General features: G+C 41.2%; 1 long non-coding RNA gene across 1 annotated transcript in view; it reads right to left on the reverse strand.

Annotated features, from left to right (window-relative positions):
• Positions 1–26,826, reverse strand: part of LOC135969053 (uncharacterized) — a 43,234-nt gene extending 16,408 nt beyond the window's left edge. Inside the window, exons 1-3 of the long non-coding RNA XR_010584116.1 lie at positions 26,627–26,826; positions 23,852–23,917; positions 3,503–3,636 (exon numbers count right to left, since the gene is read on the reverse strand). This is a non-coding gene — a long non-coding RNA (uncharacterized lncRNA). The remainder of the gene's footprint in view (positions 1–3,502; positions 3,637–23,851; positions 23,918–26,626) is intronic.

Raw genomic sequence — 26,826 nt, forward strand, 5'->3', positions numbered from 1 at the left:
GGAAACATTGCCCAACTAATTTTATCAAGCCTATATTATTCTGATACCAAAACCAGAAAAAAATAAAACTGCAGACAAATAACCATCATGAATATAGGCACAAAAGTACTTAAGAAAATATTAGCAAATAGAATTGAGCAACATATAAAATAATTACACATTATGAGCAAAGGAGATTTTTCCCAGAGATATAAGGCTGGTTCTATATTTGAAAATCAATCCACATAAACCCTCATTTAAATCCAGAGAAGAAAAATTATATGATGGCCGGGCGCGGTGGCTCAAGCCTGTAATCCCAGCACTTTGGGAGGCCGAGGCGGGCGGATCACAAGGTCAGGAGATCGAGACCACAGTGAAACCCCGTCTCTACTAAAAATACAAAAAATTAGCCGGGCGCGGTGGCGGGCGCCTGTAGTCCCAGCTACTCAGGAGGCTGAGGCAGGAGAATGGCGGGAACCCGGGAGGCGGAGCTTGCAGTGAGCCGAGATCGCGCCACCGCACTCCAGCCTGGGCAACAGCGTGAGACTCCGTCTCAAAAAAAAAAAAAAAAAAAAAGAAAAGAAAAATTATATGATCATATCAATTGACGCAGAAAAAGTACTTAACAAAATTTAACACCCAAATTATTGAAGATGTTATTGAAGATGGTGGAATAAGGAATTTCAAAAGTCTGTTCTTCCATAAAAGCAATGGAAAAAACTGGCAAAAAAAAATCAATTTTTGTAGAACTCTGGAAACAAGCAGAAGCTTGCAATGACCAGCCCAGTGCTTAATCAAGAAAAACAAGCTGAATCTCAGTAAGAACAGCAAACTGTGTGGCATGTTAACTTACCCTATTCCCATCCTCACTCCCCACCTCAGTGGTAGCCTTGAAAATAATACTCTGCCTTCTAGTGCTGGTGTGGGAAAGAGTAGAATAGATTGCATTCACAAGAATTGTAATCATTTCCTCTGATCCATCTGAAAGACCAGCTAAAAGCTTGCCTTTATCTTGCCTACCACTAAATTTGAACAGTTTGTTAAAAAGTTAAACATAGAATTGCTATATGACCCAGCACTTCCACTCCTAGGTATATGCCCAAGAGAACTGAAAACATGTGTTTATACAAAAACTCAAATGTGAACATGCATAACAGCATTATTCATAAGTCAAAAAGTAGAAATAACTCAAATGATGAATAATGATGAACAGCTCAAATGATGATAATGATGAAAAGTAGAAATAGCTCAACTGATGAATGGATAAACAAATTTTGGTATAGCCATACAATGGAATATTATTTAGCCATTAAAAGAAATGAAGTATTGACATATGCTACAACACGGATGAAGTAGAAAACATTATGCTAAGTGAAAGAAGCCAGCCAAAAAGATACATATTATATGATTTCATGTACATGAAATATCCAGGATAAATTCATAGCAGAAAGCATATTAGTGGTTGTCAGGGGCTGAGTGGCAGGGGAAATGGGAAGTGACTGCTTAATGGCTGTGGGGTTTCTTTTTCAGGTATTAAGAGTGTTCTGAAATTAAACAGTGATGTTGGTTGAACAGCATTGTGTTTATACTAAAAAACACTAAACACCAAATTGTATACTTTAAAATAGTTAAAATAATGCATTTTTATATGTAAATTTTGTCTCCTAAAAATGATGCAAAAACAATTCAACACCCATACATGATTAAAATGCTCAGAAAACTGGCTGGGCATGGTGGCTCACACCTGTAATCCCAGCACTTTGGGAGGCCGAGGAGGGTGGATCACCCGAAGTCAGGCTCGAGACCAGCCTGGCCAACATGGTGAAACCCCATTTCTACTAAAAATACAACAATTATCCGGGTATGGTGGTGCATGCCTGTAATTCCAGCTACTTGGGAGACTGAGCGGGAGAATTACCTGAACCTGGGAGGCAGAGGCTGCAGTGAGCCGAGATCCCGCCACTGCACTCCAGCCTGGGTGACACAGCAAGACTCCATCTCAAAAAAGTAAAATAAAATAAAATAAAATAAAATAAATGCTCAGAAAACTAAGAATAGAGGAGCACTTCTTCAACTTAATAAAAAAACATCTTCAAAAACTCTGTAGCTGACATCATACACAATGGTGAAAGACTGAATGCTTTCCTCTTAAGTTCAAAAGCAAAGCAAAGATGTCTGTTCTCATCTCTCTTATTCAGCATAATACTAGAATCCTAGTAAGTGCATTAAGACGATAAAAGCCATACAGATCAGGAAGGGATAAATAAAAACATCCCTATTTTTCGATGATATGATGGTCTACATAGAAAATTTCAAGGATTCTACATAAAAGCTCCTGGATAGTTCTTTCTAATAAGTGAGTAAAAATCAACATCTGCAAGCGATCTAAATGTCCTTCATTCGATGAATGGTTAAATAAATTGTGGTATAGCCCTACCATGGAAGACTTCTCAGCCATAAAAGGGAACAAACTATTGATATATGCAACGTATATGGCTCACAAGAGCACTCTGCCAAGTGAAAAGGGTCAATCTCAAAGGTCACATACTGTATGATGCCATTTATATAACATTCTCGAAACGATTAAACTCTAGTAGAGACGTTAAGCAGATTTGTAGTTACCAGGAGTTAGGCATGGTGGCTGGGAAGGGAATGCGTGTGACTATAAACGGTAGGTAGGAGGGAGATCTTGGTATTGATGGAACTGTTCTGTGTCTTGATTGTGATGGTGGGGTTACACAAATCAATGCACGTGATAAATGGCATAAAATTATACATACAGGCCGGGCGCGGTGGCTCAAGCCTGTAATCCCAGCACTTTGGGAGGCCGAGACGGGCGGATCACAAGGTCAGGAGATCGAGACCATCCTGACTAACACGGTGAAACCCCGTCTCTACTAAAAAATACAAAAAAAAAAAAACTAGCCGGGCGAGGTGGCGGGCGCCTGTAGTGCCAGCTACTCGGGAGGCTGAGGTAGGAGAATGGCGGGAACCCGGGAGGCGGAGCTTGCAGTGAGCTGAGATCTGGCCACAGCACTCCAGCCTGGGTGACAGAGCAAGACTCCGTCTCAAAAAAAAAAAAAAAAAAAAAAAAATTATACATACACATTGTACCAATGTCAGTTTCCTGGATTTGATATTGTACTATGGTTACCCAAGATGTAACCACCGGGAGAAACTGGGTGAAGGGTACATAGCAATTCTCTTTATTATTTTCACAACTCTCTGTGAATCTATAATTACTTAGAAATAAAAAGGTAAAATTGTGAAATAAGCTGAAATGAAAAGTAATGAACTAAGCACTGAACTTAAAAAGTTAGTAAAAGAGAAACAGGATAAACCCAAGGGAAAGAAATAATAAAGTTAAATAATAAAAGAGAAGACAGGCTGGATATGGTGGCTCACACCTCTAATACCAGTGTTTTGGGAGGCTAAGGTGGGAAGATTGCTTGAGGCCAGGAGTTTGAAACAAGCCTGGGCAATATAGCAAGACCCTTTCTCTACAAAAAGTTTTAAAAATTACCTGGCACATGCTTGTAGTCTTAGCTCCTCAGGAGGCTGAGGCGAGAAGATTTCTTGAGCTCAGGAGTTTGAGGTTAGAGTGAGCTATGATCACACCACTGCACTCTAGCCTAGGCACAGAGCAAGACCCCGTCTCTGAAAAAAAGCCAAAAAAACAAAAACAAACAACAAAGAGGATCAACAAAGTCAAAAACTGGTGTATTGAAGAGATAATACTATGAAAATTTTAATGCCAATATATTTAGAACTTGAAAAAGGCAAAACTCCTAGGAAATATAACCAACTCAAACTGACTCAAAGAAAAGCAGCAATCTTTAGTCCTATAAACAATGAGGAAATAAAATCAATATGTAAAAGCATCATGCCTGGATTATTTGCTTGTCAAGTTCTACTAAGCATTTAAGGAAGAAATCATTCCAATATTATAAACATTCTTCCAGGGAATAGAAATAGAAAGAAAACTCTCTAGCTCTCCAACTGTTATGAGAGCTGTGCTATATACAACCTCCATAGCAAAAACAGAAAAGAAAAGTATAAGCAAAGAATACTACAGAACAATTTCACTCAGCAATGCAGATATAAAAACCTAAACAAAATATATACAAACTGAATCCAGCAATGAACAGAACAGAAAACATTACAACTAAATTGTGCTTATCCCAGGAAGGTAAAGTTAATTTAATTTTAGAAAATCCATTATTTTTATTCACTGATAAAAACAGAAAAAAACAAATTATCTTAACAAATACAGTACAAGCATTCAATGTAATTCAATGTCTATTTGGAATAAAATTGCCTAACAATCTAAGAATAACAGATACCTAATAAAAGTTATTTACCAAAGACCTAAAATCAACCTAACCTGAATCTGAAACATGAGAACATTACCTTAAAAGTCAAATCAAGAATGAAACAAGGAGTATTACTGCCTCTATTCAACATCTAACTAGAGATTCTGTCTGGTTAAGTAAAATGATAGCAGAAATTAAAAACTCAAGGGTGAAATTCAAGGACAAAAAGAAGAAAAACAGTGAGGAAAGAAACGCGAAAAAATTAAATGACTAGCCAAAGTGGTAACAACACCTGAAAAATGTGAGTTATAGAAAAGAATGCTGAAAACAGAGGTGGCAAAATTATCACTGAAAGAATAAAAAAAAAAAAAAATTTTCCAAACTCAGGGACGTGAATTGTCAGATAAGAGGAGCCTACCTAGAACACAGCACAGTGGGAGAAAATAGGCTTACATCAAGATAACGTCAGTACAATGGGAATAAACAGAAGTTTCTAGAAGAGAAAAAATAGATTTTATACAAAGAAACAGATAGGAGAATGGCTCTATTCTTCTTAACAGCAGCAAAGGAAGCAAGAAAACAATGAAGCTCTAACTTTTTGAAGGAAAATTATTTTCATGCTACCATTTTTATTCAACTAAACTATCATTTTAGAGTAAGTAAATAAAGATATTTGTAGACATGCAAGCTCTCAAAATACTTGTTCCCCAAGCACAGTTTCCCAAGAAGCTACTAGAGGAGGAGCTCACCAAAATATGAAGAGTAATTCAAGACATAGGAAGATATAAGACACAAGGAACAGGAGATTCAATGTAGTAAACAGATTAAGGGAGTTCCCAGGTAGTTCGTGAAGGGATATCTTGGGATGACAGCAGTGCACTGGACATGTGCAGCCAGTCCAGAATGGAGCAGGAGACTCAAGCGCTAAGCATATTGAGGGATGCCATTACCAAGAAGCCCATTGCCTTTGCACCATCTTTTTACCATGAGAGCAGCTTACCTGAGTAACTCTGACCAAGATTTTTCTTTTTGGCTTGTCTTAACCAAAACTTATGTTAATAATAAACTTGTGGCTCTCCCCAACATGCTCTGCTTCCTGGATTTACTGAGGGGATGGACTCATCTCACCCACAGGAATGTTCTGCTTTGACCTTTTCCTAGGAGCTAGAGCTGGTGTTTTGCCACAGATGCATATGTTTTTTTATGTGGTCATTTCTCATACACTTTAAAAAATTAAAGGACATAATATCTGGCTTCAACCAGTGAAGATATTTATATTTATTAACATTTATATTGATAATAATATGCCCCTGGTATGTTGCTTTCTAGGGATCTAACAATACAGGAGAACAGCTTAGAGAAAACAAAGAATGAGTGGTGTATTAGTTTCCTGTGGCTGGTGTAACCAATTGCCATAAATTGGGTGGCTTAAAACAACAGAAATACATTCTCACACAGTTCTGGAGATCTGGTATCTCTGAAATCAAGGTGTCGCAGGGCGGCATTCTCTCTGGAGGCTGTAGAAGAGAATTTGTTTTCTGCCTCTTCCAGCTTTTGGTGGCTGTGTCTGTTGGCTTTTGGCTGCATTACTCCAATCTTCACCTCCATGAACACCTTGCCTCCTCTTCTCTGTCTCTCCTTTTGTGTCTCTCTTATAAGGACATTCAGTATTGGCTTTAGGGCCCACCTGGATAATCCAGGAAAATCTCCTCCTCTCAAGATCCTTAATTTAATTATATCTGCAAAGACGCTTCTTCCAAATAAGATCACATTTATAAGTTCCAGAGATTCAGATGTGGACACAGCCTGGAAGTCCCACCATTCAACCCACTACAAATGGCTAGCAAATCCCTCAATTGAGTGTTTCTCAGATTTCAGCAAGATACAGATTACTTCTAAAATAAAGACATTTTCATAGAAAACAGAACACACACAATTTCTAAGACATTTTGGTGTGTGAAATTTGACAAACTGATTTAAAATTTATATGATAGAGCAGAGTGAAGAACAGCCCAGACACTCGTGGAGAAGAATGACAAGGTTAAGGGAACCCTGCTCCAAGCTTATAAATTTATAGTAATTAGGGCACTAAGACACTGGCTCAGAGATAGACATGAGAACATGAGAACCAGCGGAACACAATAACACAATCAGTAACCCAGGAAGACATCAAAACACACAGACACTTGATATATGACAGAGGCATTATTGCAAATTAACAGTCATTTGTATGAAAAAATTGGATCTTTACCTAAAACCATGAAAAAAATCACTTTTCGGGTCATTCAGGATTCAAACATGAACAGCAAAACTTTAACATACTTGGAAAATACAAAAGAATATCTGATGAGCGCAGGAATCCAAATATCCATCAATAGGAAAAGAGTTAAATAATAGTTAGATATTCACACAATAAAATACTTGTGAGCGGCCGGGCGCGGTGGCTCACGCCTGTAATCCTAGCACTTTGGGAGGCCGAGGCGGGCGGATCACAAGGTCAGGAGATCGAGACCACGGTGAAACCCCGTCTCTACTAAAAATACAAAAAATTAGCCGGGCGCGGTTGTGGGCGCCTGTAGTCCCAGCTACTCAGGAGGCTGAGGCAGGAGAATGGCGTGAACCCGGGAGGCGGAGCTTGCAGTGAGCCGAGATCGCGCCACTGCACTCCAGCCTGGGCGACAGAGCGAGACTCCGTCTCAAAAAAAAAAAAAAAAAAAATACTTGTGAGCTTTTCCTTCTAAGAACCAGAACAAGACAAAGATGCGTATTCTTACCACGCTTATTCAACATAGTACTGGAAGTCCCAGCCAGAGCAATTACGCAAGAGAAAGAAATAAAGGGCATCCGAATTGGAAAGGAGGAAGTCAAATTGTCCCTGTTTGCAGATGACATGATCTTATATAGAGAATAACCTAAAGACTCTCTGTTAGTGCTGTTGGCAGTTCACCTGCAGCGGTGGGACCTCAGGGACTGCCTCAGTTGCAGAGAGCTGCCTGGTCCAAGATCACCTTCCTTGCTGGTGTGGCCACATCCAATGACTAATCAGTCCAACTCAGGACAAGTGGGAATGTTTTGAAGGGCTACTCTAGTTTCATTTTATTGGCTCATGATATTACAGGTGAGGAATTTAGTCAGGGCTTAGCTGGGCAGTTTTGCCCCACATAGCATCAGCTGGGGTCATTCACTCAGCTGTATTCAGTTCGTGATTGGACTGAAGTAGGAGGTGCAATATGGCTTCACGCACATGTCTGGCACCTCAGTGCTCCTCCAAGTGGCTTCTCTCTTACTATATGGTCAGCTTAGACTGCCTCACAACATGGTGGTCTTGGAGTAATCAGCTTGGAGTATTACAAATGATAAAAGAAGAAGTTATAGATCTCTTACTTCTTGGTCTTGGAAGTTACTACATTCTATTAGTTAAGTCGCAAGGCCAGTCCAGATCCACAGGAAGGAAAGATAGACTCCATTTCTTGATGGGGGCATGACAAGGTCACATTGCAAAAAAGTTTCTGGGATGGGAGATATTTTGTGGCCATAGTTGGAAACACAATCTGTCACAGCCTTATGTACAGCCAAGCAGGTTGTACACTGTACAACTCCAGGGGTTATCATTCACCCAGACCTCAAGGCAAACAGCGCCCCCTAGAGTTGTGCAGTACACAGCTGGCATAATTGGTCCCCAGAGCAGTAGACTCTCACACACATGCTTATCACAAAAAGCAAGTTATAGATGAATATATACAATATTTTACCATTTACATGAAGTTTAAAATGTCAAATGAAAGAATATTTTATATTCCTACATTAAAATGTAGCAAGCCTAAAAAAATAAGCAAGGAAATGAGAAACACAAAATTTAGAAAAGGGGAGGAAGATGTGGCCTTTTCAGATCAGGAGGAACACAGAAACATCAATGGTCTTGGTAATAACTCACTGCTTTAGTTAGATGGTAGATATATGGGCATTTGTTATTTACCTAACATTCTTTAGTATGTACAAAATAATCCACACTCAAGAATGAAAACAAATAATACAGTAAAATAGAAAAAGTAAAAGAAAGATTAATTCAAGATTGCTGTAGCCTCTGGAATAATGGAAAGAGATATGACAAGCGAAGTTTATTCAAGGGATGTAGTAGTGTTAAATGATATTTATTAGGTCAGCTGGGTGAGTATTTGCTACATTTTTCTTTATATCTTACAAATTGATTCTATACCTTCTTTAGTTTGTGCTAATATCTCATAATAGATGCATTCATTAAAAAAATCATTTATTGAGCATCTGATATATGCTAGGCACTGTTTCAGGTCCTTGGGATACACTGATGAACAAAACTGGCAAAAATCGCTGTCCTCATGTGGTTTTCATTCTTTTTTTTTTTTCTTAATAAATACCAGAAAATGATGAACTAAAGTGGAAGCAGTAATAACAGTGAGCCCTGAGGACAGGCAATAAACAAGGGCATTGTCTTTAGGGAGTTTGAAAACAACAGCATGAATGAAAATTAGTCTGCCAATTCTAAACAATATCAGTGATAATAAAATACTCTTCCCCACTGGAGTACAAGTCTCCTTCCATCCTCTCCTTTATAGCAGAAGCACTTAGGGCACACATTATCATTTCTTACATTCTAATTCTGTGTAAGCTGGGCAGGTACTCATGCCTGTAATCCCAGCACTTTGTGAGGCCAAGGTGGTCGGATCACCAGAAGTCGGGAGTTCGAGACCAGCCTGACCAATATGGAGAAACCCCGTCGCTACTAAGAATACAAAATTAGCTGGGTGTGGTGGTGCATGCCTGTAATCCCAGCTACTCGGGAAGCTGAGGCAGGAGAATCACTTGAACCCGGGAGGCCGAGATCACGCCATTGGACTCCAGCCTAGGCAACAAGAGCGAAACTCCGTCTCAAAAAAAATCAAAATCAAAATAAAATAATTCCATGTAAGTTAATGATCTAACACATTATACATCGTTTCCAAGATGTAACATGGATTTAGTCTTTCAGAACAAATTTTTGTGTTGCCATTTACATTTTTGTGCTAAATCCAGGGGAGAGAAAAAAATGGGTGAAGAGTAGAGAAAGAGAAAAAGAGAGAAGTGGCAGATACATGCTAGCTGGTCATTGAGGGTACAGAAGGTGACTATTGGCTGTCAGAAAGTGTAGACCATGGAATCAGTGGTGAACAGAATGGTGCCTTAACAAGGATTAGTCCCACCTGGGAATAATTATTTCCATCTGGATGTACCTCATAGTACTCAGAGAGTATACAATAGAAACAAAGTCTAAATATCTCACTCTAGGAAGGCCACAGGTAAGCTTGTAAACAAAAAAGAAAGAAATATTCAGCTTCTTTTCCCAAGAGGCAAAGTGATAACATTAAACTCATTCTAAACCAAGAGTATAAAATAAAATAAAAGTTGAAGCGGAGGAGTGCATCGCCATTGTGAGAGAGCTCGATTTTAATAGTGGATACAGTCTGAAATGGTTGAAGTTGTCATCATGTCATGCCTTTGTGACAAAAAAAAAAAAAATTGGAGGAAAGAGACCACTGTTTAAGGACCAGTCATTGAATTTATATCATGGTTAAATATAAAAAGACTACCATTTCTGTTTTTAGAATCTTTCATTGCAATTGTAACAGCCATGTCGGAAGAGCCTATTTTACTCTTAAGACTCCTAAATTTATGTCCAGCATTTTCCAGAGTCATTCTGAAGATAAGATGACATAAATGTTGTAATGTTTGTCACACATTCTCTTTTCAGAGAATCAGGGTGGCATTCTAAAGAGGTAGTTTTTCAGAAAACCAGGCACAGGCATATGGAACCATTTAAGTCATTTGTTGTGACAGTAATAAGAAATTGAGTAAGCTATATTTCAACAAAGAAAACTTCTCTAGGAGGGAAGTCAAGAACTCTAAAAGACGTTGTGTTAGGATGAAATCCACTCACAGCTCGGTTCTTCACAAAAACCTTAGCTTGATTTTTCAGCAAACTAGTCCGTGGATGTAGTGGAATATATTGTGTGAGTTACAGGAAGAGAATTTTTCCCATAGCTATTCAAACATGCAGTGAAAGGCAGAAGAATGCTTGTGTAATTTCAAAGTAGGCTTGAGTAAACAACACCTGAAATAGATAGCTATCATGATCTGCTGCTTTCTCTTCCCTTCTTCTAGAAATAGCTCCCCACATTTGATATAAACCGTCCCCTCCACCACTCCATCTAACCGCTCCCAGTGCGGTAACCAGTCATACTTGTGCCCGTGTGACCCATATGACCCCACAGACTTCTTTCTGTTTTTACATGGAACTTGACAGGATCAATCTCTCTCAGACAGCAAAACTGTGGCTCAACCTGGTCTAAGCCACCATCGTATCTCCCTTGAATGATTGCAATAGGTACCTAACTGGTCTTCCTACTTCCACCCTTGCCTCTCTACAGTTCACTCTCAACACAGAAGCCAGAGGTGAATGCAAATCAGGTAATGTCACTCCTCCATGCAAAACCCTCTAGTAGTTGCCTATCTCATACTCTAAGTCAAAGTCAAAGTCTTTGCTATGACTCACAAAACTCTACAGAATCTGCCCCGCATTCTCTTACCTCCCTGGCCTCATGTCTTTGCTCACTCCTATTTAGCCTTAGACCCACTGCTGTTCCTCACACATGCCAAGTACCTGCCTACCTCATGTCCTTTGCACTTGCTGTTCTCCCTAACTTCAGTCCTTTGTCCTCAGTTATTTGCATGGCTCACTCCCTCTCTTCTTTCAGATCTTTGCTCAAATGTCATCTTCCTAGTAAGGTCCACCATGACTACTCGATTTGAATTGCAACTCCCCACCCCAGCACGTCCTATCCCTCCTCTATGCTTAATTTTGTTTTCTTTTTTTTTGTTTTTGTTTTGGTTTTGAGACAGGGTCTCACTCTGTCACCCAGGTTGGAGTGCAGTGGCGCAATCATGGCTCACTGTAGCCTCCACCTCCCAGGCTCAAGAGATTCTCCCACTTCAGCCTCCCGACTAGCTGGGGCTACAGGCATAAGCCACCACACCCAGCTAATTTTTTGTATTTTTTGTAGAGACGGGTTTTATCATGTTGCCCAGGCTGGTCTCAAACTCCAGGGCTCAAGTGGTCCACTGGCCTCTGGCTCTCAAAGTGTTGAGATTACAGGCATGGGCCACCGTGCCTGGCCTTATGCTTGATTTTTTTTTCCATAGCACTTACTACTTTCTAACATGCTGTAAAATATTTCTCTTTACTTTTGTTTACTGTCTGAATTTCCTCCTCTAGAATACAAGCAGAGTTTATTTTCTTGCATTTCTTCTCCTACTATTTCCAGCACCTAGAAAAGTGTCTGTAGTGTTATAGGTGTTCCATTGATATGTGTTTTATGAATTGGATGAATGAAATCTGGGCAGATGAGAGTTAGAAGCTTCTGTCATCAGTGGACCAGTCTTGTGGAAAAGCCCCTAAAAGAGGATAATTGACACGAAGAAAGCTTCACTCTCCATGCTAGTAGGGGACCAGCCTCTGTCCCTGTCCTCCCAGAAGCCAGCTACACCTCTCTCTTTACAGGGTTTTCTACAAGAGCCAATAAATCCTCCTTTTTCTCTAAGGTGGCTCCAGTTGGGCCTCTATCATTTGCAACCAGAAGTTCTAATACAAGAGTGTTCTTTGCACAGACATATACAGGACAGATTTTCTCTTTTACCAAGGACATGCCTCTCTGAGTGGTCTACATCCTCAGTTCATGCTCTGTTTCATTTTCCATGCTCAGCTCATCCGGGCTTGGCAACAGCAGCCAATTCCACAGAAGGAGGCTTCTGTTGAGACATCATTTTCAGTTATTTGAAATATCTGTGTTCATCAGTCTTGTGCAAAGCAGAATGTATAGACAAGGCAGGGTGTGCTGCCTCCTGCCTCCTGCTTTCTCCCATCCAATTCTTCAACAGCCACATCCCAAACACTTGACCTCCAGACACTCACATATTTCCCCATGTTGTCCCACTTCCTCTCTCTACTACAGTTACCACTAAATTCTACCTTGCCAGACAGAAATTGGTAACAGAATCAGGAAACTAAGGATATTGTGGTTCATCAAGCACATCTTCATGATCCACCAAAGTGACCCAACCCACTGGTTGGGAAATAGAAGTTCAAGAAAGTATCCTGTGTGTTATTCATTTCACAAAATAACCAGCCAGCCAGATGAAAAAGGATTAAGAAAATTTGAGAGACCTATTTATTATGAATTTAAATGTCTGAATCAACACACATGATGTTATAACAGACCTATTTTGTAACTTCTTAGCCAATAGAATGACATAGTCATGTATTAGCGATGTAAACAGACTCTGTCAACTCTGTCATTCTTCCATCCAGTCACTCATTTGACAAACATGAATTGAACCCCCATGTCAGACTTTGCTAATGCCAGGCCCTGAAGGAGCTCCCGATCTGGAACAAGAGATACACAATAGAATTGCAAAGAGGCACCAGGTGCAGGGGATTTTGAAAGCACAATGATGAAGCATGTATTTTGTTTTGAGGAATCCAGAAAAATGTCTTGGAAGAGATGATGCCCAGAAATTAATCTAAAGGATGAGTGAAAGTTAGCTCAGCAAAGGAGGAGAAGGATATTCTGAGAAGGGAGGCAACATGAGCAAAGGCATGGAGACCACAAGCCTTTAGTGCTGCTGGGTTAGAAAGGGGAAGCAAAGGCCGGGCACGGTGCCTCCTGCCTGTAACCTTAGCACTTTAGAAGGCTGAGGAGGGCGGATCACTTGAGGTCAGGAGTTCAAGACCAGCCTGGCCAACATGGTGAAACCCCATCTCTACTAAAAATACAAAACTTAACTGGGCATTGTAGTGCACACCTGTAATTCCAGCTACTCTGGAGGCTGAGGCATGAGAATCGCTTCAATCCGGGAGGTGGAGGTTGCAGTGAGCCGAGATAGCACCACTGCACTCCAGCCTGGGAGACAGAACAAAATCCTGTCTCCAAAAAAAAAAAAAAAAGAGAGAGAGAGGCCAGGTGCGGTGGGTCACTCCTGTAATCCTAGCACTTTGGAAGGCCAAGGCAGGCAGATCACCTGAGGTCAGGAGTTCAAGACCAGCCTGGCCAACATGGAGAAACCATGTCTCTACTAAAATTACAAAATTAGCCGGGCGTGGTGGTGCATGCCTGTAATCCCATCTACTCGGGAGGCTGAGGCAGGAAAATCGCTTGAACCCAGGAGGCAGAGGTTGCAGTGAACCAAGATCGGGCCATTGCACTCCAGCCTGAGCAACAAGAGCGAAACTCCATCTCAAAAAAAAAAGAAAAATAAAAAAAGCAGGCGGGGGAGAGGCAAGAAAGGCAGAAGGAGAGGGCAGGAGGAGGGACAGGGATAGGGCAAAGCAGGCTGTGTTGACTATGGATATACACAGCCCAGATCCCCCTGTGAGGAAGGCCCAGGTAATAGAGTGCTGTGAGCACACAGCCCTCAAATGCCAGCCCCTTCAGAGTCTGCCTCAGCCACAGAGACACATCTCACCCCAAATCACACTGTCCTGTGGATGACCAACATGCAATGACTGATTGAGGCAAGGCTATAAAGGACTGGTCACCTTGGCCCAACTTGGGACAATTTTGAAGGGCAATCTAGCTCTAGAAGTCTCTGTAGGGGTAAGTCAAAGCAGTCTTTGGGCCTGCATCACAGCTCAGCATCTCTCTCTGGCCACTTCTGCTTCCTTCCTCTCCTTTCCACAGTATTGATTCCAAGTGCTCTCCTTAATAGACATCCTGCACACTAACTCAGTCTCACTGTTCACATCACGGGGAACCCAACTTATGACATGGATCATTAATGCTTATTAAGAATCTTGGAGGCCAGGCACAGTGACGCACACCTATAATCCCAGCAATTTGGGAGGCCAAGGCAAGAGGATCACTTGATCCCAGAAATTCAAGACCAGCCTAAGCAACATAGTGAGATCTCATCTCTACAAAAATAAAAATAATAATAATAATTAAAAATTTTAAAAAAGAAACTTGGACTTAAAGCTTCCCTGGGGTTTTAAACAGAGTTCCCTTCCCACAACACATTATTATCACCATAGATGCTCCCTTCAAAATGATACTGTCAGACACAACAGGCACCGTTTCACTTACCCCAGCAACCACGCCTACATAGTGGCTACATAGGAAAGAGGTCCAATTCTGCCCTTCAATTTTCCCTAAAGGTGACTGAACTGTGTTAGAAGAGGAAAGTATGCCTTCTACAGAACTTCACCCATCACTAGCCACACCCATTCACCTATTCATTTATTCATTTAAGAAACATGTCTTAGACATATGCTAAGTCACTATGCTAACTTGGTCACTTTTTGCCCCAGTGGTTTTCTTTTTTGTGTGTTTTTTTTTTTTTTTTTTTTTGAGACGGGGTCTCGCTCTGTCACCCAGGCTGGAGTGCAGTGGCCGGATCTCAGCTCACTGCAAGCTCCACCTCCCGGGTTCACGCCATTCTCCTGCCTCAGCCTCCCGAGTAGCTGGGACTACAGGCGCCCGCCACCTCGCCCGGCTAGTTTTTTGTATTTTTTAGTAGAGACGGGGTTTCACCGGGTTAGCCAGGATGGTCTCGATCTCCTGACCTTGTGATCCACCCGTCTCGGCCTCCCAAAGTGCTGGGATTACAGGCTTGAGCCACGGCACCCGGCCCTTTTTTTGTGTTTTTTTTGTGTTTGTTTTTTGTTTTTTGTTTCTGTTTTTTTGAGATGGAGTTTTGCTCTTGTTGCCCAGGCTAGAGTACAATGGCACAATCTCGGCTCACTGCAACCTCTGCCTCACGGGTTCAAGTGATTCTCCTGCCTCAGACTCCTGAGTAGGTGGGATTACAGACGCCTGGCACCATGCCCAGATAATTTTTGTATTTTTAGTAGAGACGGGATTTCACCATGTTGGCCAGGCTGCTCTTGAACTCCTGACCTCCAGTGATCCACCTGCCTCAGCTTCCCAAAGTGCTAGAATTACAGGTGTGAGCCACCGCGCCCAGCCCCTGTACTAACTTTTAAAATTATTTTAGAATGTTCAACTATGGTCATAGAAAAAAATTAGATTAAAATAAACTTTAATCATAGGAACACCAGTGTGTGTGGTTTGCTTTGGAATTCCTTAGCTGTTATCTGATTTCAAACACCATAAGTGTACCTTTGTTTGCAGCTTGGGTTCCCATATGGTGATTGCAGAGAAAGACAAGGCCATCCCAAGGGCTGTCAGAACTCTTTTCAATTACAGTTGCTATTGAGAATTCATAAATAGGCATTCTGGACTCCTTTATTTGTGTGATAAATTCATGGATTATGAGATACAACATGGAAATTCTTGGTTCCAAAGACAAACTAGAAGGGTTTATCCCAAAGTAGTATTGAATTCAACAACTTTTTTTTTTTGCTTTTATTATTTTTTAATTGAAGTGTAATAATTATACATATGTTGGGGTACACGTGGTATTTAGATATATGTATATAATATGTAATGATCAAGTCAGGGTAACTGGCATATCCATCATCTCAAACATTTATCTTTTTTTTTTTTTTTTTTTGAGAACATTCAAAATCTGTTCTTGGCTGGGTGTGGTGGCTCACGCCTGTAATCCCAACACTTTGGGAGGCCAAGGCGGGTGGATCACCTGAGGTCAGGAGTTCAAGACCAGCCTGGCCAATGTGGCAAAACCTGGTCTCTACTAAAAATACAGAACAAAATTAGCTGGGCATGGTGGCGCATGACTGTAGTCCCAGCTACTCGGGAGGCTAAGGCAGGAGAATCACTTGAACCTGGGAGGCCGAGGTAGCAGTGAGCCAACATTGTGCCAATGCACTCCAGTGTGGGTGACAGAGCAAGACTCCATCTCAAAAAACAAACAAACAAACAAAAATCTGTTCTTTTTACTATTTGAAAATAGACAATAAATTGTTGTTATTTATAACAGTCACCCTAGGGTGCTATAGAACACTAGAGCAGTTCAACATTTATTAAGCTCTTTGTGTTAAGCACCGTGTAAAACCGAAGATAAGCAAGGCGACAAAAACAAGCAATGGGGAAAGGACTCCCCATTCAATCAATGGTGCTAGGATAACTGGCTAGCCAAATGCAGAAGATTGAAACTGGACCCCTTCCTTACACCATACACAAAAATCAACTCAAGATGAATTAAAGACTTAAATATAAAACACAAAACTATAAAAACCCTGGAAGACAACCTAGGCAACACCATCCTGGACATAGGAATGGACAAAGATTTCATAACGAAGATGCCAAAAGCAATACAACAAAAGCAAAAATTGATAAATGGGATCTAATCAAAGTAAAGAGCTTCTGCAAAGTAAAAGGAACTATCAATAGAGTTAACAGACAACCTACAGAATGCAAATCATGCATTTGACAAAGGTCTAATATCCAGCATTTTAAGAAATTCAAGCAAATTTACAAGAGAAAAACAACCCCATTAAAAAGTGGGCAAAGGACATGAACAGACATTTTTTCAAAAGAAGATATATATATGGCCAACAAGCATATGAAAAAAAGCTCAATATTACTGATATTGAGAAATGCAAATGAAAACCACAATGAGATACCATCTCACACCACTCAGAACGGCTATTACTAAGAAGTAAAAAAATAACAGATGCTGGTGAAGTTGTGGAGAAAAGGGAACACTTACACACTGTTGGTGGGAGTATAAATTAGTTCAACCATTATGGAAAACAGTGTGGTACTTTCTCAAGGAGCTAAAAGCAGAACTACCACTCAACCTAGGAATCCCATTACTGAGTATATAACCAGAGGACTGTAAATCATTCCACCGTAAAGACACATGCACGTGAATGTTTATTGCAACACTATTTACAATAGCAAAGACACGGAATCAACCTAAATGCTACCAATGACAGATTGGATAAAGAAAATGTGGTACATATACACCATGGAATACTATGCAGCCATAAAAAGGGAATGAGATCATATCTTTTGTGGGAACATAGATGGAACTGGAGGCCATTATCTTTAGTAAACTAATGCAGGAATAGAAAACCAAATACCATATGTTCTCACTTATAAGATGGAGCTAAATGATGAAAACTCATGGTCACATACAGGGGAACAACGCACACTGGGGCTTATTGGAGGGTGGAGGGTGAGAGGAGCAAGAGGATTAGAAAAAAATAACCATTGGGCACTAGGCTTAGTACCTAGGTGGCTAAATAATCTGTACAACAAACCCCTATGACACAGTTTATCTGTATAACAAACCTGCACCTGTACCCCTCCAACCTAAAACAAAAATTTTTTAAAAAGATAAGCAAGGCACATTCCAGCCCTTACAAAGCTTATCTGCAGATGAGAAAAGCCAACAAATGACTGATATAATCAGTAAAGATACAAGATATAAAAAAGGGAAAAAGAAAAATGTAGAAAGATCTTGAATTTGGGCACCCCCTATGTGGGAGGCACTTTTGTCTGTATTATCTCATTTAATGCTCACAACAATCGTATGAAGAAGCCATTTTGTAATCCTGTTTTATTGATAAGAAAAACTGCAGAGGCCATGCCCACACAACTAGCAAGTGGAGGAGTCCCAGCCTGCTTGGCTCCTAAGTCCAGGCTCTTTCCCTTTCAACCTGCCAGCTCCCATAGTGCCGCAACGGAAGTATGAAAAGAGTGCTGTTTGGCCGGGCGCAGTGGCTCACGCCTGTAATTCCAGTACTTTGGGAGGCCAAGGCGGGCGGATCACGAGGTCAAGAGTTCAAGAGCAGCCTGGCCAACATGGTGAAACCCTGACTCCACTAAAAATACAAATATTAGCCAGGCATGGTGGCACGTACTTGTAGTCCCAGCTACTCGGGAGGCTGAGGCAGGAGGATCACTTCAACCTGGGAGGCAGAGGTTGCAGTGAGCCAAGATCGTGCCATTGCACTCCAGCCTGGGTAACAGAGTGAGACTCTGTCAAAAAAAAAAAAAAAAAAAAAAACCTACATGCTAAGGCCAGGAGTGGTGGCTCATGTCTCCAATCCCAGCACTTTGGGAGGCCAAGGTGGGCAGATCACCTGAGGTCAGGCGTTCAAGACCAGCCTAACCAACATGGAGAAACTCCATCTCTGCTAAAAATACAAAATTAGCCAGGCGTGGTGGCGCATGCCTGTAATCCCAGCTGCTCGGGAGGCTGAGGCAAGAGAATCGCTTGAACCCGGGAGGCGAAGGTTGCGGTGAGCCAAGATCATGCCACTGCACTCCAGCCTGGGCAACAAGAGCGAAACTCCATCTTGAAAAAAAAAAAAAATGAGTGCTCCTAATAGAGATTCAAAAGGAGAGTAAGGTCTTCTGGGCCGAGGAGTCAGGGAAAATGCTACGGAATAGGTGATGTTTGGGGGAGGCCACGGAGAAAAAAGAAAAATGTATTAGGGAGTATACTTTGGATCAATCCCTGTGGGGAGTGAAGGAAGTAGAATTTTGCAGAGAAAGTTATTGGACCTCAATGTCATCACAAAAAAAAAAGGCCTTAGCCAATCCCATGGATTGACTATTCAGAGACAAGGTGGAGCAAGTATTTATAGCCCCTCCCTTGACCAGTCATTGGATATAGAGAAAGGAATGTCAATTTTGTGTGAGGTGGTTCTCCTCAGCTCACAGCAATCCCCAGAGAGGAACTCAAATGCAAGCCATCATCCACCAACACTCCCAGCAGCGGAGGGAGTGAGTGTCTCAGTCCTAAAGGGGTATTCTGACTAGCTCACCACTGTAGCCCACTATAGGATGTGTGCCCTGGGCAGTAAGCAGGTTGATCTAGCCAAACATGAGAGTGCAAGAGTTAGGAAAGAATTAGGTTGGAAAGTTGGGAGGGGTGGACATTGAAGGCCCGACGCTGTGTTTTGTAAGTAAGGCGAAAGGGTCTTTCGTGTGAGGCAAGGTTATGGCTATAAGTTGTGCCATCACAATGCATGGGGCCATCTAAGGGTGGGGAGAACCTAGAGAAAGGACTGATTTTTACTGGCTCCACGGTCAAGGTGGAAAGTGGAGACAGGACAAGTGAACAGGTAATGGTGGCAATGGGAAGGAGGGGATGGAGATGGCAGAAGCACTGAGGACGCACAGACATTGCATGCTAAGCATTATCTACAAAAGACCTATGGGACTGAAAAAGAGACAATGCCTTACCATGGTTCAACCATTCCATAGAATACTACCCTGCTTTTCAATGTGATATGGCTTGGATGTTTGTCCCCTCCAAATACCATGTTGAAATGTGAACCTACAGAGCGCAGTGGCTCACACCTATAATCCCAGCACTTTGGGAGGCCAAGGCAGGTGGATCACTTGAGCCCAGGAGTTTGAGACCAGCCTAGGCAACATGGTGAAACCCCGTCTCTACAAAAATACAAAAAATTAGCCGGGCACGGTGGCGCATGCCTGTAGTCCCAGCTACTTGGGAGGCCAAGGTGGGAGGATCACTTGAGCCTAGGAGGCCAAGGCTGCAGTGAGCTGAGATCATGCCACTGCACTCCAGCCTGGGTGACTGAGTGAGACCCTGTGTTTGGTTCTGTGTCTCCACCCAAATCTCATCTTGTAGCTCCCATAATTCCCACATGTTGTGGGAAGGACCCAGTGGGAGATGACTGAATTATGGGGGCAGGTCTTTCCTGTGCTATTCTCGTGATAGTGAATGGGTCTCACAAGATCTGATGGTTTTAAAAATGAGAGTTGCCCTGCACAAGCTCTCTCTTCGCCTGCCGCCATCCACATAAAATGTGACTTGCTCCTCTTTGCCTTGCACCATGATTATGAGACCTCCTCAGCCATGTGGAACTGTAAGTCCGATTAAACCTCTTTCTTTTGTAAATTGCCCAGTCTTGGGTATGTGTTTATCAGCAGTGTGAAAATGGACTAATACACCCTGTCTCAAAAAAAAAAAAAAAAAAAAAAAGGAAAGAAAAAAATGTGATCCCCCCAAGGTAGGGCCTGGCAGGAGATGTTTGGGTCATGGGGGTGGATCTCTCATGAATGGCTTAATGCCATCTTATTGGTAATGAGTGAGTTAATAGCTCAGTTACTTCACAGGAGATCTGGCTGTCTTAAAGAGTCTAGGACCTCCCCTTTCTCTTGTTTCCACTCTCGCCATGAGACGTGCCTGCTCCTCCTTCACCTTCCGCCACTACTGTAAGCTTCCTGAGGCCCTCCCCAGAAGCAGATGCCAGTGCTGTGCTTCCTGTACAGCCTGCAGAATAGTGAGCCAATTGAACCTCTTTTCTTTATAAGTTACCCAGCTTCAGCTATTTCTTTGTAGCATGCAAAAACAGACTAACACACAGTGTAAGCTCCATATGAGCAGGGATTTGTGTTGTTTTCCTAGCATTTAGAACAATATCTGGCAAATAGCAGGTGTTTGTACCAATCAGCTTTGGCTGGGATCATGCCGAGTTACAAAAATTCCAAAATCTCAATGGCTTACAGCAACAAACATTTATTTCTTGTTCATGGCTCTATATTCAATGGTAGCAACTCTGGTCCAGGCTGTGGGTTGGGTCCAGGTCTGCTCCATGTGTCTTTCTAAGCAAGGGGCTCAGCTGAAGAACATGGGGGACATACAATTTTTTTGGTGGAGGGCAGGAGCCCAAGAAGGCTAGCAGAACGTGCCATGCTTCTGTAAGCTTCTGCTAGGATCTGGCACACTGTCCTTTCCACCACTCTCATTCCCTTGGCCAAAGCAACTCATATGAACAAGCTCCACATCAGTGGGGAAGGGAAATACACTTCTCCCCTGGGGAGTTGGGGAAAGGGGAGTGAATATTTGCTGAGCCACGATAAAATCCACAATCGTGCTCAATAAATATTTGTTGAATGACTGTATGAATAAAATCTACATGTGCTGATATGGGAAGATCCCTAACACATCTCATTAAGTGAAAAAAGCAAGTTGCAAAGAAGTATATACACTATGATCCAATTTATAAACACACATACCAAAAATAGAACCATACACTGATATATGCACATATTTTTTCATAAATGCATAGAGAAGGGGCTGGAAGTGGATATGCTACACAGCAGTGTAACTTCTGGAAAGAGAAGTAAGATTGGGTAGGAATCAAAGAAAACATTTGCTTTTTCATCATTTGAAAATTCCTTTTACATAAAAGTATTTGTGCTTAACTTGTATGGTTTTCTTTTTAATTATAGAAAGAAGGAAAGAAAAAGTAAAAGAAAGAAAGAAAAAGAAAGAGAGGAAGGAAGGAAGGAAGGAAAGAAGGAAAGAAGGGAGGAAAAGAGAAAGAGAGAAAGGGAAGGAAGGAAGGAAGGAAGGAAGGAAGGAAGGAAGAAAGGAAGGAAGAAAATGAGGCAATGTCCATTGTGAAGCTCCTCACACAATTCGAATTGGAAAAATGTCAAATGAGCAATTTGGAGGAAGGAAGTTAATGTCATAGTAAGAGTGACAAATTAATAACAAAATGTGCCCTAACTCTTATAATTGCTCAGTTACTGCTCTGACATTTAAAAAACATTACAACCTTTATGGCAAGTGCCTTTATCTGGCTTTTGAAATGATTATGAAATTACTTTGACAGTATCTTGCACTTACATTGTGTAAAAAGTAACATTTACTTAACCCAGGCCATATAATAGTAGATATTCAGTGTTCCCTACACTTAATAAGTAAAAACCCTAGCAAGTCTATTAATAGTTTACTTTTTTCCAGCTCACATAGGAATATCAAGTCTTAATGAAAAGTAATATCCTCTAAAGGGCATTGTTTATATTGAATATGCTGCAAATAAATTGGACATTCCTTCAACTTTCCATCCCCTTCTCTAGAACCTAATGCCTTACCTGGATAGTCACAGATGTAAACCTTCTGAAAGACTGAATCACTTTATCAAGTAACATCTTAGAACATCTTTCTAAGGCTGTGCTGATAGTCACTTTTCATAGCTAATATCTCAGCAACCACACAAAGAATCAAAAAGTTTGATGGCTGAGGACTTGTAAAAGTGGTCAAACCAATCAGCCCCAAAACTCTCAATGATCACCCACACAGTGCATCCAGACCAAAGAACAAACACCAATTCTAATTCTCCCTCAAGAAAACAATAACAGGCCAGCCACAGTGGCTCACGCCTGTAATCCCAGCACTTTGGGAGGCCGGGGCGAGTGGATCACCTGAGGTCAGGAGTTCGAGATCAGCCTGGCCAACATGATGAAACCCCATCTGGACTAAAAATACAAGAATTAGCTGGGCATGGTGGCGGCCGCCTGTAATCTCAGCTACTCGAGGGGGGCTGAGGCAGGAGAATCGCTTGAACCCAGGAGGCGGAGGTTGCAGTGAACCGAGATGGCGCCACTGCACTCCAGCCTGGGCAACACAGCAAGACTCCATCTCAAAAAAAAAAAAAAAGAAAAAGAAAAGAAAACAACAACAAATAGGTCATTTTAAAATTTCGTATTTTAAGGAATCTTTAAGATGGTCCTTACTGTTAACCATTTCTGTTTTGGGTGTGATTTTTCAAATGTGCAAGTAGGTTCTGAAATTTAAATTTGTTAAATTAGCACCAGTTGAGATCGCGTATCAATTGGCTTGGCTCATGATAATCAAATTTATAGGAGGCTCACTTACAAATCAGACCATGAGTTTATTCATTTATACGTACCCTACCATATACCTCCCAGAGCACCAGGTTCACCTGCTTTCTGCCCTCCCTTCCCACTAAAGTAAGGTTGAATTAAGTTCAAATAATTGGCTGATAAACACTAGATTCAAAAAGAGGGAATTGTATGGTTTAACAAAGTTATTAGTTTGTGGTACCACAGTAAGCTCACTGCTCACAAAAATATCTGCCTGGCTCAAGGGGTCAGTGCATTCAGAGCAAGCCTCTTCCTTAATGGTGCTGGGAGATCCTGAAAAACGATCCTTATCAACGCCTCATTAAGGATTTAGTTCCAATGTTGGCCTGTGGCTAGAGGCCTGCCAATCACCAACTGATCTTGATTCCCATTAGCAAAGGTGGACTCTTAAGTGAAGAAATAATAATAATAATAAAATAAAAAGTAAGTTATTTGCTGATTCCTGAACCAAATATAGTGGCCAAAGGGATGAAATGTGCCGATCGTTCAAGCCTGAGGTTCTCAACCACCTCTAGGATAAGTCCTGCTCCCCAACAAATCATAAGTCCTGAGGAAAGGCAGAGCTCCTTCAATGGAAAAGAATGAAGATTGGATGGTAGGCAGGCAAATAAAAGAACAACAACAACAATAATAATAATAGATGTCCACTACACCAAATTTATGGTTGTAAGAACAACAACAACAATAATAATAATAGATGTCCACTACACCAAATTTATGGTTGTAATTCTTGGCCACACTCCCCTCACCAGTTCAGAGTCCCTTTCACCAGGTAGGGTAACATGGGCACCAATCATAGTATAATAATGAACTGTTGATTCCTTCTAGGGAGAAAAAAAAAAAAAAGCAAAAACTGAAACAGTATGTTGGAGTAGGCTAATGGCTTGACTTCATTTCAATGCTTTTAATACTTACCTTTCTGTTTGCCTTTTAGCCTGTTTTATTTTTTACCTGGTTCCTGTTATCCCAGAAGCACCGTATCTGAAAGACAATATGACAACTTAATAAAACAAATCATAATTATGAAAGTCCTCTGTGCATTGGTTTAAGGATTAAAATGTCAAATTTCAAATGTTGATGGGTTCACATGATTTGTGCCTGATGAATATAGCAGAGTTAGAAGAGCAGGCAGAGTTGTGAGAATCAAGGAGTCTGCGCCATGACATGAGGGACCAACTCTCAGCTAATATAAGGAGCCTCTCCCCTCACTGTTTGAGGCTAGAATTTGGGCAAGAAGAGAAGGAATTCTGTAACTGCAGTTACAAACTTGATTCTAGTTGAGGTTTTGCCACTTACTAGTAATGCAGCCCATGGCGAAGTCAATGAGAAGTAATAATACCATTTCTTAAGCTGATTCCGTACCAAGTGCTTTAAGCCTTATGAGAAGCTTGGAGGGAATGTATCATTAAATCCCTTTTATCAAACCCTATCAGTGGCAAGACATGTAATCAGTTTAATAATAGCTTTATAGGGTAATGCTTTACAGGACATAGGCAGCCGGGTGCGGTAGCTCACGCCTGTAGTCCCAACACTTTGGGAGGCCAAGGCAGGAGAATTGCTTGTTGCCAGGAATTCCAGACCAGCCTAGGTAACGTAGTGAGACCCTGTCTCTATTTTTAAAAAAGTAAATAAATTAAATTAGCCTGGTGTGGTGGCACATGCCTGTAGTCCCAGTTACTGGGGAGGTGGAGGTGAAAGGATTGCTTAAGTCTAGGAGGTCGAGGCTGCAGTGAACCGAGATCACGCCACTGCACCACAGCCTGCATGGCAGAGCAAGATCCTGTCTCAAAAAAGAAAAAAAAAAAAGAAGAAGACATAATCAATTTTAAAACACGACTCAATTTCAAACATTAAAATAAGAAGGAAGGCCAGGCACGGTGGCTCATGCCTGTAATCCCAGCACTTTAGGAGGCCGAGGAGGGTGGATCACAAGGGCAGGAGTTCAAGACCAGCCTGGCCAACATGGTGAAACACCGTCTCTACTAAAAATACAAAAATTAGCTGGGCATGGTGGCAGGTGCCTGTAGTCCCAGTTACTTGGGAGGCTGAGGCAGGAGAATTGCTTGAACCCGGGAGGTGGAGGTTGCAGTGAGTCAAGATCGCGCCACTACACACCAGCCTGGGTGACACAGCAAGACTCCATCTCAAAAAATAAATAAAATAAAATAAAATAAGAAGTGAAAATAAAAGGCTGCTTAGAACACCAAAAAATGGAATATTGCCCTATTTTACCTACAAGACCACTGAGGCTTAGCTAAAGAGTTTATGCCATTTATCCATCCAAAGTCACACAGCTATCTGTGAATTTGGAGTCAGAAATCGAATTCAGCTCTGTTTGATTTCTATTTACCACATTGTACCTCCAGGGTCACAGTTCCTTAGTTTCCTCATATATAAAATGAAAATGATAATAGACACCTCTCAAGATCATCGCAAGAATCAAATGGTGCGTATGAAAACAGGAGTGTCTAGAGATAGCTGGTGCTTATTATTCTTTTTAACAATAAAACAACCGTAGACATGTGCCAAGTGAATAGAAAATAAGAATTTAAGGGAGACCGGGGCTAGGCAAGATAGGAACCAGGCAGACTTTGAATTCAGCTGACGTATGCTTGGGCAGGAAATTCTTATAAAAATCCTGCTGGAGAAAAGGTCAGTCCTAGGACACAGAAAATCCATATTATAAATTTGGGCTTTGACTAAGCTGTAGGTGCCAAGTACCACATTAAGATTGCTCAAATAGCCAAGAACTTTGCCCAGACTCGCCCAAATTAAACAATGAGTTTTTTCCAACTTTACTTGATAAGAATCAATCTCTTTATTAAACTGTTTAAACATAACTAAATGTAAAGTCAAAAGAAAGGACAGATGAAGTCTGAGCCAATGTGGTGTAAATTCTGAATCAATTAGGTGCTTTTTTCTCTGTCCTTTAACTGTTACCATTCCTAATCCCTTTCTTTTTTCTACTTCCATGCTCTACTTTATTTTCTTTCTTTATTTTTGTTATTTATTTATTTATTTATTAGACACAGGGTCTTGCTCTGTCACCCAAGCTGGTGTATGGTGGCATAATCATAGCTAACTGCAATCGCAATCTCCTGGGCTCAAGCAATCCTCCTGCCTCAGCCTCCCAACCATACTCCACTTCAAAGAGAAATTGCTTGGCAAGTGACACTGGTGTTAATGAAATAAAACAAAATAAAATAAGATAAAGAAGAAATGCTTATGTACTTAACTTGATGCCAAGAGTCGTTTCTTAACACAAGATACAGCTGATCAACTGACTCAATCTGTATTATTTGCTGTGATTACTTTCCTTCTCCTAAATTGCCTTTATTACAGTTTTTAGTGCTGTTTTGCTTCTGTCCATTTAAAGAGATTGTGCACCTTTAAAAAGGACAGAGAAATCTTTTCATTAGGAAAGCTGTGTGTCACAGATTGCCAATCACACATGTTTCTGTCTTTCAAGGCTGTGCTCATTCTCTGGCATAATGAAATTTGTCAGGTTTTCTTTATGGTGGGCATCTCTGTGTTAGTTTCCTAGGGCTCCTGTAACAAATTAACACAAACTTGGCAGCTTAAAACAAGAGAAATGCATTCGCTCGTGGTTCTGGAGGCCAGAAGTCAGCAATCAAGGTGGCAGCAGGGCCATCCCCCATCTGAAGTCTCTAGGGAAGAATCATTCCTTACCTCTTCCAGCTTTCTGGTGGCTGCTTGCATTCCTCGGCTTGCGGACACATCGCTTCAATCTCTTTCTTCACATGACCTTCCCCTACACTTTCCTCTTCTTATAAAAGCACCTGTCATTGGATTTAGAGTCTATCCAGTAAATCTGGGATGATCTCATCTTGATATCCTTAATTACATCTGCAAAGACCCTTTTTCCAAAT

This window comes from Macaca fascicularis, chromosome X, assembly GCF_037993035.2.
Source record: "Macaca fascicularis isolate 582-1 chromosome X, T2T-MFA8v1.1".
Classification (NCBI taxonomy): domain Eukaryota; kingdom Metazoa; phylum Chordata; class Mammalia; order Primates; family Cercopithecidae; genus Macaca; species Macaca fascicularis.